Genomic DNA, 12,111 nt, shown 5'->3' on the forward strand with positions numbered 1-12,111 from the left:
TGGCCATAGGGTAAACCCTCTTTCAAGCTCAGGGGATGAAAGCTTGTATAGTTTAACAACGTGTTTCTGTCCGTTGGTTTTCTATACAGGGCTGTTGCAATAGAGCCTCCTGTAGTTTTCTGAATTTCCAAATCTAGAAATGGTATTTTATTTAGATCAGTGTGAATTGTAAACTGAATGTGAACATTCTGAAGATTCAGCCACTGGTGAAACGAAGAAAGTTGCTCTGAGGTGCCACTCCATATTAGACAGATATCATCAATGTATCGTAGCCAGTTTTTGATATGGTTTAAAAAGGGATTGCTGGAGCTGTAAATGGATTGTTGTTCTAAGTGGTCCATATACAGATTCGCCAAGTCAGGGGCAAAAGTAGCTCCCATACTTGTGCCTTTGAGTTGGTTGAAAAACCGGTCTTTGTATAGGAAGAAGTTCTCTGTGAGAGCTAACCTGATGCATTCGACAATGAATGCCGTCGGTACTTGGAGTAGGGTATCTGTGCGTCTATCTAGATATCCGGCCATCACCTTGAGACAATCATCCTGTGGGATGCTGGTATATAAGCTCACTACATCTAGAGTTACTAGAATATCTGTGGGGTCTAGATGAACATTTTCTAGCATTTTAATCATGCTTGTAGTGTCTTTTACATACGATTTCATTTTCGAGACGAAAGGTCGTAAAAACCAATCGGAATACATTGATAAGGGTTCTAGAACGGAGTTGATGGCCGCTACGATTGGTCTTCCTGGAGGTTGTGTCTCATGTTTATGGATTTTCGGAAGTAAATAGAAAACTGGGATGGTGGGATGCTCGTTCACCAAAAATTTTTGTTCATCAGGGTCAATCCAATTTTCTTCCACGGCATATTTCATCAGGCTGGTAATTTCTTCTTTTAGCCGAGGGGTGGGGTCAGATGGGAGTTCTCTATATGAGGAAGTATCATTCAGATGTTTCATTACTTCAATCTCATAGAGTTCTTTGGTCCACACTACTATCCCTCCTCCTTTATCCGCTGGTTTGATTATCAGGTTCTCATTGGTTTTTAGTGCTTTTAGCGCTTCTCTCTCCGCCTTTGATAAGTTATTCTTTGAGTTATTATGGTTTTTAATCACTTGTTGAATTTCCCTCGAGATCTTCTGTTCAAAGGCTATTATTGCCGGGCTAACCATTGCGTTGGTAGGGACAAATTTAGAGGATGGTTTCAGTCCTGTGGTAGTAGTAGCTTTAGGAGTCGAAGTTGCATTGCGGAAAAAGTATTTCAGGCGTATTGATCTATAGAACTTCTGTAACTCAACTTCTGTCTCGAAAGGCCTGGCTTGTGTTGTTGGGACGAATGACAGTCCTTTTGATAAAACACTTATTTCCGTGGGTGAAAGATCATGGGAAGACAGGTTGTAGATAGGCATTACCAAGTTTGTCCTGGTGCCGGCCAGTTCCTGGTGTTCATACGCGGGGGGCCTTGGGGTCTGATCCGTCCGCGTTGTCCCCTCCCGCGAAAAAATTGCTGTGGGGGAGGTCCTGCGGGGCCTTGCTGCCCTGAGTCTGATCCACTACTTGATGATGCATTGGATGAATTGGAAAAATTCACAAATGGTCTTCTTCTGTTAGCTTTATTATAAGATCTTGTGTGACTAGCTTTTTGGATGTCCTCATAATACGATTCCACTAGGTACGGATAGGTTTTGGTCTCCTTGTATTGTTCGACATCTTTCTTTAATTTCCAGATTTTTTTGTCAAGAATTGTTTTCTTGAAGGTGACCATCTCTTCTTCGATTTTCGCCAGCGTTTCTTTCAGATCTTTTATAGTGTTCTCGTGTTTGATTTTGGCTTCCAAGATCTCTATTTCTGCTTTCTGTATTGCTACTTCTTCTTCTGATGTTTCTATAATTAGAATTAGTAGATCTCTGGAGCATTTATTGCTAACACCGCTGAATCTGTACTTAAATTTGGTGTTGTTGATAGATACTCGTGGTATGTTTCTTATCTGTAGTCCCTCGGGAATTGTTCCGGCTTTGAGATATGCCAGCATTAGTTTCCCATGGGATTCAGTTCGAATCAATTTTTTCTTTTTTTGAGTTAAAAGTTCTGCGTCGCTGGATTGTGGAGCGCTGACAGCTTCATTAGGGGTATCTCCCAACAGTGTAGGCTGGTTGATGAGTTTTTTATAATACTCATCAGAAAAAGACACTAGATTCTCAATGTCCATCTTCTCACTTCTTAACACACGACTAATGTGTGACACCAGAAATGAAACCCAACAACCAAGGGTTGTCCAAGGATAGGTATAATAATGGGTACTCCCAAATATTTTTTGTTAACGGGGGGACAAGTCTGTAGACAGGGAGGGTAAGGGAAATAAGAACAAGGTTACAGACTGACTACCCCTCTCTCTAAGGTCTAACGGCGCACCTGGTAGAGGTGCTGCAGGGCTGGTGTGTCAATCCACAGCAGATACCTTGGGGAAGAGACAGTTTATAAACAGAGCCGTAGTAATTATAACAATAAATCTCTTTAATAGGTTCTATAAAAAGTTTGTTGTAGAAAAATATATATGTTCATAGGCTTTATCATATCTCACTCATACCATTCATATCGGTGCAAACATTCTGTGACAATTAGGTGCAAAAGTTAACAATTTCTTCAAACATATCAGTTGTTATAGATATGGGAAAACAATGAGAAAAAACACAATCGAATTTTCTATAGGTCCAAGACGTTTTTATAACTTGGATGACACACCAGCGAAAGTCTGTGCATTTGTGTTGTTTTTTAGAAAAGTGGGCTACTAGTGGTTTATTTTCGACTGCATTACGAATGCAGGATTTATGCTCATTAATCCGTTGGCGCACTGGTCGTTTGGTTTTACCTATGTATACCAGCTCGCATGGACATATAATGGCATAGACCACCCATGGTGTAAGGCAGTTGGTGAACTCTTTCAACTGGATAGTGTGGTGACATAAAGTGATTTGTTTAAAAGTGGTGGTTTGAGCGCACACTGAGCAATGGCCGCATCGATGGTGGCCAATTAGGGGCAGGAAGCCCCACAAAGATGTTTGTGTCAATTTTTTGGGTATGGCAGGTTGATACGAGTGTACCAAATGGTCTTTAATATTTGGTTGTCTTTTGAAAGCAAACCTAGGAATCGAGGGAGTAAAATCCTCGGTATGGATCATCTTCCAATGTTTGCGTATGATCTTTCTGTATATATTACTAATCGGACTAAAAGTACTGACGCAGGTTATCTTGTCCTCTTGCTGTTTTGGTGTGGGTGCTAGTGTATTCATGCGGTTAGTGTGTAACACGCGTTTGTAAGCTCTTTGTATCGTTTTGTGAGGGTAACCTCTCTCTTTAAGTCTTAACTTAAGGCTTTTGGCGTGTATTTTGTATTCTTGTACATCTGTACAGTTTCTGCGAATGCGCAGAAACTGGCCATAGGGTAAACCCTCTTTCAAGCTCAGGGGATGAAAGCTTGTATAGTTTAACAACGTGTTTCTGTCCGTTGGTTTTCTATACAGGGCTGTTGCAATAGAGCCTCCTGTAGTTTTCTGAATTTCCAAATCTAGAAATGGTATTTTATTTAGATCAGTGTGAATTGTAAACTGAATGTGAACATTCTGAAGATTCAGCCACTGGTGAAACGAAAAAAGTTGCTCTGAGGTGCCACTCCATATTAGACAGATATCATCAATGTATCGTAGCCAGTTTTTGATATGGTTTAAAAAGGGATTGCTGGAGCTGTAAATGGATTGTTGTTCTAAGTGGTCCATATACAGATTCGCCAAGTCAGGGGCAAAAGTAGCTCCCATACTTGTGCCTTTGAGTTGGTTGAAAAACCGGTCTTTGTATAGGAAGAAGTTCTCTGTGAGAGCTAACCTGATGCATTCGACAATGAATGCCGTCGGTACTTGGAGTAGGGTATCTGTGCGTCTATCTAGATATCCGGCCATCACCTTGAGACAATCATCCTGTGGGATGCTGGTATATAAGCTCACTACATCTAGAGTTACTAGAATATCTGTGGGGTCTAGATGAACATTTTCTAGCATTTTAATCATGCTTGTAGTGTCTTTTACATACGATTTCATTTTCGAGACGAAAGGTCGTAAAAACCAATCGGAATACATTGATAAGGGTTCTAGAACGGAGTTGATGGCCGCTACGATTGGTCTTCCTGGAGGTTGTGTCTCATGTTTATGGATTTTCGGAAGTAAATAGAAAACTGGGATGGTGGGATGCTCGTTCACCAAAAATTTTTGTTCATCAGGGTCAATCCAATTTTCTTCCACGGCATATTTCATCAGGCTGGTAATTTCTACTTTTAGCCGAGGGGTGGGGTCAGATGGGAGTTCTCTATATGAGGAAGTATCATTCAGATGTTTCATTACTTCAATCTCATAGAGTTCTTTGGTCCACACTACTATCCCTCCTCCTTTATCCGCTGGTTTGATTATCAGGTTCTCATTGGTTTTTAGTGCTTTTAGCGCTTCTCTCTCATTATATGTCCATGCGAGCTGGTATACATAGGTAAAACCAAACGACCAGTGCGCCAACGGATTAATGAGCATAAATCCTGCATTCGTAATGCAGTCGAAAATAAACCACTAGTAGCCCACTTTTCTAAAAAACAACACAAATGCACAGACTTTCGCTGGTGTGTCATCCAAGTTATAAAAACGTCTTGGACCTATAGAAAATTCGATTGTGTTTTTTCTCATTGTTTTCCCATATCTATAACAACTGATATGTTTGAAGAAATTGTTAACTTTTGCACCTAATTGTCACAGAATGTTTGCACCGATATGAATGGTATGAGTGAGATATGATAAAGCCTATGAACATATATATTTTTCTACAACAAACTTTTTATAGAACCTATTAAAGAGATTTATTGTTATAATTACTACGGCTCTGTTTATAAACTGTCTCTTCCCCAAGGTATCTGCTGTGGATTGACACACCAGCCCTGCAGCACCTCTACCAGGTGCGCCGTTAGACCTTAGAGAGAGGGGTAGTCAGTCTGTAACCTTGTTCTTATTTCCCTTACCCTCCCTGTCTACAGACTTGTCCCCCCGTTAACAAAAAATATTTGGGAGTACCCATTATTATACCTATCCTTGGACAACCCTTGGTTGTTGGGTTTCATTTCTGGTGTCACACATTAGTCGTGTGTTAAGAAGTGAGAAGATGGACATTGAGAATCTAGTGTCTTTTTCTGATGAGTATTATAAAAAACTCATCAACCAGCCTACACTGTTGGGAGATACCCCTAATGAAGCTGTCAGCGCTCCACAATCCAGCGACGCAGAACTTTTAACTCAAAAAAAGAAAAAATTGATTCGAACTGAATCCCATGGGAAACTAATGCTGGCATATCTCAAAGCCGGAACAATTCCCGAGGGACTACAGATAAGAAACATACCACGAGTATTTATCAACAACACCAAATTTAAGTACAGATTCAGCGGTGTTAGCAATAAATGCTCCAGAGATCTACTAATTCTAATTATAGAAACATCAGAAGAAGAAGTAGCAATACAGAAAGCAGAAATAGAGATCTTGGAAGCCAAAATCAAACACGAGAACACTATAAAAGATCTGAAAGAAACGCTGGCGAAAATCGAAGAAGAGATGGTCACCTTCAAGAAAACAATTCTTGACAAAAAAATCTGGAAATTAAAGAAAGATGTCGAACAATACAAGGAGACCAAAACCTATCCGTACCTAGTGGAATCGTATTATGAGGACATCCAAAAAGCTAGTCACACAAGATCTTATAATAAAGCTAACAGAAGAAGACCATTTGTGAATTTTTCCAATTCATCCAATGCATCATCAAGTAGTGGATCAGACTCAGGGCAGCAAGGCCCCGCAGGACCTCCCCCACAGCAATTTTTTCGCGGGAGGGGACAACGCGGACGGATCAGACCCCAAGGCCCCCCGCGTATGAACACCAGGAACTGGCCGGCACCAGGACAAACTTGGTAATGCCTATCTACAACCTGTCTTCCCATGATCTTTCACCCACGGAAATAAGTGTTTTATCAAAAGGACTGTCATTCGTCCCAACAACACAAGCCAGGCCTTTCGAGACAGAAGTTGAGTTACAGAAGTTCTATAGATCAATACGCCTGAAATACTTTTTCCGCATTGCAACTTCGACTCCTAAAGCTACTACTACCACAGGACTGAAACCATCCTCTAAATTTGTCCCTACCAACGCAATGGTTAGCCCGGCAATAATAGCCTTTGAACAGAAGATCTCGAGGGAAATTCAACAAGTGATTAAAAACCATAATAACTCAAAGAATAACTTATCAAAGGCGGAGAGAGAAGCGCTAAAAGCACTAAAAACCAATGAGAACCTGATAATCAAACCAGCGGATAAAGGAGGAGGGATAGTAGTGTGGACCAAAGAACTCTATGAGATTGAAGTAATGAAACATCTGAATGATACTTCCTCATATAGAGAACTCCCATCTGACCCCACCCCTAGGCTAAAAGAAGAAATTACCAGCCTGATGAAATATGCCGTGGAAGAAAATTGGATTGACCCTGATGAACAAAAATTTTTGGTGAACGAGCATCCCACCATCCCAGTTTTCTATTTACTTCCGAAAATCCATAAACATGAGACACAACCTCCAGGAAGACCAATCGTAGCGGCCATCAACTCCGTTCTAGAACCCTTATCAATGTATTCCGATTGGTTTTTACGACCTTTCGTCTCGAAAATGAAATCGTATGTAAAAGACACTACAAGCATGATTAAAATGCTAGAAAATGTTCATCTAGACCCCACAGATATTCTAGTAACTCTAGATGTAGTGAGCTTATATACCAGCATCCCACAGGATGATTGTCTCAAGGTGATGGCCGGATATCTAGATAGACGCACAGATACCCTACTCCAAGTACCGACGGCATTCATTGTCGAATGCATCAGGTTAGCTCTCACAGAGAACTTCTTCCTATACAAAGACCGGTTTTTCAACCAACTCAAAGGCACAAGTATGGGAGCTACTTTTGCCCCTGACTTGGCGAATCTGTATATGGACCACTTAGAACAACAATCCATTTACAGCTCCAGCAATCCCTTTTTAAACCATATCAAAAACTGGCTACGATACATTGATGATATCTGTCTAATATGGAGTGGCACCTCAGAGCAACTTTCTTCGTTTCACCAGTGGCTGAATCTTCAGAATGTTCACATTCAGTTTACAATTCACACTGATCTAAATAAAATACCATTTCTAGATTTGGAAATTCAGAAAACTACAGGAGGCTCTATTGCAACAGCCCTGTATAGAAAACCAACGGACAGAAACACGTTGTTAAACTATACAAGCTTTCATCCCCTGAGCTTGAAAGAGGGTTTACCCTATGGCCAGTTTCTGCGCATTCGCAGAAACTGTACAGATGTACAAGAATACAAAATACACGCCAAAAGCCTTAAGTTAAGACTTAAAGAGAGAGGTTACCCTCACAAAACGATACAAAGAGCTTACAAACGCGTGTTACACACTAACCGCATGAATACACTAGCACCCACACCAAAACAGCAAGAGGACAAGATAACCTGCGTCAGTACTTTTAGTCCGATTAGTAATATATACAGAAAGATCATACGCAAACATTGGAAGATGATCCATACCGAGGATTTTACTCCCTCGATTCCTAGGTTTGCTTTCAAAAGACAACCAAATATTAAAGACCATTTGGTACACTCGTATCAACCTGCCATACCCAAAAAATTGACACAAACATCTTTGTGGGGCTTCCTGCCCCTAATTGGCCACCATCGATGCGGCCATTGCTCAGTGTGCGCTCAAACCACCACTTTTAAACACATCACTTTATGTCACCACACTATCCAGTTGAAAGAGTTCACCAACTGCCTTACACCATGGGTGGTCTATGCCATTATATGTCCATGCGAGCTGGTATACATAGGTAAAACCAAACGACCAGTGCGCCAACGGATTAATGAGCATAAATCCTGCATTCGTAATGCAGTCGAAAATAAACCACTAGTAGCCCACTTTTCTAAAAAACAACACAAATGCACAGACTTTCGCTGGTGTGTCATCCAAGTTATAAAAACGTCTTGGACCTATAGAAAATTCGATTGTGTTTTTTCTCATTGTTTTCCCATATCTATAACAACTGATATGTTTGAAGAAATTGTTAACTTTTGCACCTAATTGTCACAGAATGTTTGCACCGATATGAATGGTATGAGTGAGATATGATAAAGCCTATGAACATATATATTTTTCTACAACAAACTTTTTATAGAACCTATTAAAGAGATTTATTGTTATAATTACTACGGCTCTGTTTATAAACTGTCTCTTCCCCAAGGTATCTGCTGTGGATTGACACACCAGCCCTGCAGCACCTCTACCAGGTGCGCCGTTAGACCTTAGAGAGAGGGGTAGTCAGTCTGTAACCTTGTTCTTATTTCCCTTACCCTCCCTGTCTACAGACTTGTCCCCCCGTTAACAAAAAATATTTGGGAGTACCCATTATTATACCTCTCCTTCAAATGTATACAGCTGGTCCTCTACTTTCCCCGCTATGCTCGAGTCCTCGACTACCTCCTCAGGTTTTGCTGCCTCTTTGCATCTTATCTTGAAGAAGTGGTTCTTGGGTGTCCATATCTTCATCACCCTCCTCAGGGTGCCCGCTATTTAAATGTGTTCATCCACACTCCAGGTCATGTAATTTTATTGTCTATTCGGAGTACAATAGAGCCAATGTCCCAGGTAATTCTTATGATCCTTTGATACCAGAATTTTGTTCCTTCAGGTGCCACAATACTTGCTTTTATGTACTTTCTGATGGCATCATCGGTCAGCACCTTTTCTTCTGGTTCATCCTTTGCGTCAATCATAATCTTCATTCCACTGCTTTCTTTGCAATTTTCTTACATTGCCCAATTATTATCTTGATCATACAGAATCCAAATATTATTATCACCAATATTTCTCCAAGGAACTTGAATAGGTTGGCCATCCAATAAGGAATCCATGAAAACAGGAGTGCGAACCAACCGTCATCTCCAATGGCCTCTGTCTCATCCACCATCTTTACACATAGATCTGTCAATATCGATATGGCCTCTGTCAAGGTCCTGTTCTCGCCATCATGAGAGGGTATAAAAGTGCAACATGATGGCCCGATCTTGGCGTAAACACATTCATCCATTGCTGTAATCATGTTAAGGACATATCTATTCTGGAGGGTCGCCAGCCTTATGGCCCTGAGCTCTTCTTTTATGGTGTTAAATCCTTTAATAATGGCATTGATTGTTTCCAGCAGCTCCCACCTGGTGATCTTTTGCCATTTGGCATTCACCACATTTTGGATTCCAGGCATGAACCTGGATGTGAACATCACTGCAGTTCTGCTGAACAATTTGTGCTCGTCCGGGATGTTTTCATAAGCTGTTAGTGATTTCTGTGAGAAATAATTTGATCTCTTCACCCTCTGGGGTTCCAGTGATCTTCTTTTTCATAGGTGATCGTCCACATTTGGAAATTCTTCAATCTTCAGGTCACTTTGTGGAATCACCAAAGCTGGAACATGGATATGTACCAAGCAAAACACTCCACCCAAATTCCTGGGCAGTTTCATACATGCTCTAGATCTGCAGGCCCAATATCGATCCATTAAGACAGCCATCCCTCTCCTCATTCCCTGAACGCCAATTGTGTTCTTGCACCCCTTATTATGTCCAACGCAATTTTTTCCCTGGCTCCAAAAGCACAGAGTTGCATTAACCAGTGGGGCTACGGCTATGGGGCCAGCTTCATCTTCCATCCATGTCAGCAGTTTGGAGTACTTGGCCCAAGACTTCAAAGACTCATCATTCACGATCTGTACGCCTTGCACTGCTTCATTCCATCTTCCTATCCTTTGGTTGTGCTCACTAATCCATAGATCTGCAGTTGTGAGTGTTCCCAGCATCCTGCCATTCCAGTCTTCTCCGTCATGTCAGAACAGTTCATTTTCTTAATTTCTTCAACAATCACCTTGTCTTGTCCTGCAGCAGGATAGACGAGCATCCCCTCTGTCCATCCAGGCTCTTTCTCCATTTCTGTTGTCTTGATATAATAATCCTGGTATGGAAACAGCTGTTGTGATCTCCATTGCAAGGTTGCCCAGTTCCCTTAAAACTGTCCTCTAGTAGTAAATGCTGCTAGATGACTGAGACACTTTGCATCGTATGCTGACATCTCTTTTGAAATTAAGGTTTTTACTGTATTCATGGCATAGGGGATGAGAGAGCAGACATAGCAATTCTCATCAGATGCCCTCTCCCCCACCTTTTTCATGTGCTGGTACCACATGTTATTCCTCAGGTGAGCTGAATTGTCATGATGTGTATATATCCCTTAGTTATCTTCTTCTGCAGCCTTCATATGTCACCTCCATACCCATAGAGGTTAAAGAAATTATCACTCATACGAGGATAAATCATAGGTGTTGTTTTTTTCAATGGGACTATTAGCATAATAGAAACTTTGAAATGTAAGGTGCAGAAAGAAAAAGAAAATACACAGGCATATATATATCAGGCATAGAAGTCTGGAAAAACATTTGGTTTGTCATCCCAATACTTATTGAACTTGTGCTATCCCGATAATCACATTATCCTATTCATAAATCATTTTTTAATACAGGTGTTCAATTTTACATTCATAGTTGTTCAATCTGCTCAATTATCGTAAATACGTGTATTCTTATTACTGGACCATTTTTAGGGTCATGTAGAAAGGTGTGAATATTAACATTTCTCCTAACAAGAGCTGGGTAGGACTGAAGTATAAAAACAAAAATAGCAACTACAAGCTGATGTGTGTCACTGTCAATGGGTAACATATATTATCCTTGAAAAAGATATTCAACTAAAAAATAAATCTCTCTTCCAATTTCTAATAAGAAACGGACGTTTAGGCATAGTACTGATGCAATTTTTACTCCTTCCAAGAGTTTCTAGAAAGTACATTTCTCCATGTCCATGCACTACCTGCTAAAAAATGTAAGGAGTGTCCACTGAATTCCAGTCCAAAAGAAATATGTGCTAACCACACACTGTTTTATCATCCTTTTTCTTGGTCATTGATCAAGCCTGCACACATGGAAATTCTTCTTCTTGTCTTGCTTCTTGGTCAATGACCGCTGGAGGGAGGGCCTCACCTTTGTAGATTTTTACATCTCCTAAATGCAACCAAGCTCTTCTTCCTGAGACCTTAACTGTGGAAGGGGAGACTTCCCCAACACGAAAGGGACCACTGAAGCTAGATTTCTGCTATTTACGAGTGAAATTCTTTATAAGGATCTGGTCACTAACATATAATTTTGGTGGTGGCAATAGTTTCCTTGGATTGGTTACTGGACTGTCCTCTTCTGTGTTCCTTGACCCCTCCCTCTGATGCTTGACTTGATCTGCAATGAAAGTAACACTGGTAGTCATACATGTCCAATAATCATGCATTTCATCACCTAGAGCTTTCAATCCACTCCGGGAATGACTCCTGACTCTAGATAGAGGCATAAGAGGTGTCCTCAAGCGACACCCTGTTACTAGCTCGTGGGGTGTAAGATGGTGGTCTGAACCTGGCTGATTTCGAAGGGCATACAAGGCGAGGGCTAGGAATTATAGCCATCCCTTCTCCAGAGTTAATTTGATCTTGGCTATTTTCTCCTTTATGAGGCCTTTGAGTCTCTCACATATTCCGTTTGCTTGTGGATGATAAGCAGAAGACAACTTATGCTTTATGCTTAATAGAGGTCCTATTTGTTCAAATAGCACACGGACAAAACGTTGCCCATTATCAGATCTTAGTGCTTCACACACACCCCATCTTGGAAATACTTTGCACACCAGAAACTTTGCTGTGCAAGTCGCATCAGTGTTTGTACAAGGACCGGCTCGATTCACATGGAGAAGGGACACACCACCACTAATAGATACATGTATCCACTGCATGTCTGCAGCATATCAATGTAATCAATATGCACATGTTGAAATGGACCATTCGATTGAGGTATTACTCCTCTGATTGTTCTCAGTGTATGCCCAGCAGTAAACTTCTAGCA

Source organism: Ambystoma mexicanum, chromosome 10, assembly GCF_040938575.1.
Source record: "Ambystoma mexicanum isolate Mex_15411 chromosome 10, UKY_AmexF1_1, whole genome shotgun sequence".
In the NCBI taxonomy this organism is placed as follows: Eukaryota; Metazoa; Chordata; class Amphibia; order Caudata; family Ambystomatidae; genus Ambystoma; species Ambystoma mexicanum.